At 40.0% G+C, this 3,299-nt stretch overlaps 1 pseudogene; it reads right to left on the bottom strand.

Moving 5' to 3' along the window:
* Positions 1–800: 800 nt before the first annotated feature.
* LOC116071718 lies at positions 801–904 on the bottom strand (annotated as a pseudogene).
* Between the last annotated feature and the right edge of the window lie 2,395 nt (positions 905–3,299).

Here is a 3,299-nt window from a genome sequence, read left to right as displayed (position 1 = left end):
TACCCCTTTAATTTTTGTCTTCATTGTGGATATACAAAGATACTTTAACCTAATGAAGGTTCAGGATCATTTTGTATTCAGGAATGCCTTATCAACTCCAAGAATATCCTTTTGGCTGTTGTATTTTCTTTCAGCATTTTATGATTTTTTTAATGTTAGGTCATGTGGAGTTTGTTTGTTTGTTATTTATTTGTAAGATATAAAATAATGGGGACCGTGGAAGTGTTAACAGAAGCTATGTAGTCTTGATGCTCTTCTCGAGGTCCTTTAGTTTGGGTCCCAGCACCCACATCAGGTGCTCACAGCTGTATCTAACTCCAGTTCTATGGATCTGATACTCTCTTCCAGGCTCCACTGGTACATACCCACAAGTGGCATATACTTAAATAGGTACACACACGCGCGCATACACACACATATATATACATAAATAAAAATGATTTTTTGACTAGAGCTGAGATTTACTACTGAACATGATTTGGTAGGGTGCAACCTAGCACAGTGGAAGACCTCAGGAGCACAGGGCCTACCATTTGTCCAGGGGACCACACTGAGGTTGTATGTGACCCCACAGCCATTGAGGATGCACTGCTTCTCAGCTAGCAGGTCTTCAGATTCATGTGCATTAGACTTGGCGAAGTCCCAGTTCTTTGACGTGTGGATCTTCTGGCAGCCAGGGAACATAAATCATACACTCCTGGCCAGTGTGAATCCTGGTCACTGCCCTAAGGCTTCCCAAAGGCCACAGACATGCCTACCTGTCTAGTGGCTAGACTAGGGACATGAATATTCACCTGGAAAACTGTCTTCAAAGTCCCATAGGGTAACCCCTGTAGGCAACAGGTTGAATGCACTCCCAAATAGGCTGCAGCCCCCAGCCATTGCATGCAAGGTCCCCATGCAGATATTTCTATCTGCCATGGTAAAATCTTTAAAAGATATGAGGTAGAGATAAATTTGCTTTTGTCTGTGGCTAACAATTGTTAAAAGAGCATGTATTAACTAGTATAATTTTAATTATTTTCCAATGATCTGAAATGTTGTCCTATTGTCTATGCATACTAACCAGATAAGCATCTGCACTAGTTAGACACTTCTTGTCTGTTTTTAAACTATTGCATTATCTCTTCACCCACCAGACAATACTGTTTTTATTACATTGCTTGATCTTAATATTTGGCAAAGTTTATCCTTGTACTCTATTCTTATTCTTCCTCAGAGTCTTACTTCTTACTCTTATTTAATTTGTAAATGATTATAGAAACATGCACATAGTTTTCTTTTTGAAAGTTCTCACCCAAATTATAGACTAATGTTCTATTTCTTCATCTGTTTCTTTTCTAGATCTACTGTCTGTTCCAGATAGTAATTTTAATGTGTTTTTTAAAGTCAGTTTCTAGGTATTTTGTTCCTTTTGTTTTTAAGAAAAAGGGTTTATTTAATATGGTAGAAAGAGAACACTATGCATGACAGTAACAGAAGAATCACTGGCCAATAAAGCATTTTTATCCATTCTACATTCCAACTTGCTGTTTGTGTATATGAAGCTATCCACTTTTTGTAGATTAATTCACCCTATCCTCCAAAATGAAATGGAGATGGGTGTACTAGTACTTACCTCTGGAGTTCTGTCATCAAACTCCCAAATGACAATGGAAGGAAGGGAGGAAGAGAGGAAGGAAGGAAAGGAGGAAGGAAGGAAGGGAGGAAGGAAGGAAGGAAGGAAGAAGGAAGGAAGGGAGGGAGGAAGGAAGGAATGAAGGGAGAAAGGGAGGAAGGGAGGAAGGGAGGAAGGGAGGGAGGAATAGAGGAAGGGAAGAAGGAAGAGAGGAAGGGAGGAAGGAAGGGAGGGAGGGAGGAAGGAAGAGAGGAAGGGAGGGAGGAAGGAAGGGAAGGATGGAGGAAGGAAGGGAGGAAGGGAGGAAGGGAAGAAGGAAGGGAGAGAGGGAGGGAGGGAGGAAGGAAGGAGGTAAGGCCAACCTTATTTTGGCTCATAGCTCCTAGACATCTCAGTTCTTCATAGGGAGGAGGGTATGGCAGAGCAGAGCAGTTCCCAGAAGGTAGAGTGGATACAGATTGCTGTGGGAACCAGTGGTCCAGTGGAACCAGATCTACATGTGCCAGCTAGGTCCCAGATCTCAGAGTTCCTTAAACCTCCTTGAATAGTGTCAATAGCTGGGCGCCGAGCATTCAAGATATATCCTGTGGGGGACGACATTCATATCTGAAACAAGCATTCGAGATATATCCTGTGGGGTACAACATTTCATATCTGAAACATAGCATCTAATGTGACATAGTATCAATGTATATAATTATAGTTTTTCCTCCTTTCTACTATTTATATAACTATTAAAATACTTTTCAAATTATATGATCCAGAATTACCAGAGCAACAAAAAGATAATGATGATGAGAGAAATCCTTGGTTTTTCTCTTACATGAGAAAAAAGTGATTCTAATATTGTTTCATTAGGCATAAGATGCTAGGGTTGGGAGTGTGTGTGTGTGTGTGTGTGTGTGTGTGTGTGTATCTATGTGTCTGTGTGTGTGTGTCTGTGTGTCTCTCAGTGTATGTGTGTGTGTGTGTATGTGTGTGTGCATGCATATCACAGAGATGTATACAATTTAGTTTTGTTTTGGCTTGGGTTTGGTTTTTGAGTTAAGGACTCAGTCTGTATAACCCAATCTAACCTCTAAGTCATAGTAGTTCCCCTGCCTTGACTTCTTGAATGCGGGGATTACAGGCATGAGTCACCATGCCTTGCTTAATAAAATATTTTCATGTTAAAAGTGTATATATTCATTTCTATTTTATTGAGAGACATCCCTAAATTTAGGACCAGATTTGACATTTGTTTGTTTGTTTATTTCACATTGCTGGAAATCAAACCAATGACTTGAGTATGTTAAGATGTGTTCCCTCCCTGAGCTGTATCTTCAGACTAGATACTAAATTTTAATTGGCTTCTGTATTTATGGAGTTAATTATAAGGTGCTGCCACTTATTTTAAAGTTTATTAAGGTTTTCTGATAAATTCCCTTGGCTAGTGGTTACGTCTATACTTGCAGCTATAGGAAGTCTGAAGAAACATTGCAAGCTCAAGGCCTGATGAGTCCTGGCTGAACTATTGAGTGGATTCACAACCACTCTGGGCAATTTAGAACTCATCTCAAAATTAAGGCAATGAAATGGGGGCTGAGGATGTAATGTGATGGTAGAGACGTATGTATGTATGTATGTATGTATGTATGTATGTATGTATACAACCCTAGAAGCAGCCAATGGCTCTGGGGTA

This window comes from Mastomys coucha, unplaced genomic scaffold (genome assembly GCF_008632895.1).
Source record: "Mastomys coucha isolate ucsf_1 unplaced genomic scaffold, UCSF_Mcou_1 pScaffold22, whole genome shotgun sequence".
NCBI classification, from domain to species: Eukaryota; Metazoa; Chordata; class Mammalia; order Rodentia; family Muridae; genus Mastomys; species Mastomys coucha.
Note: the sequence above shows the minus strand (reverse complement) of the source record. Positions and strands in the feature narration are given on the sequence as shown.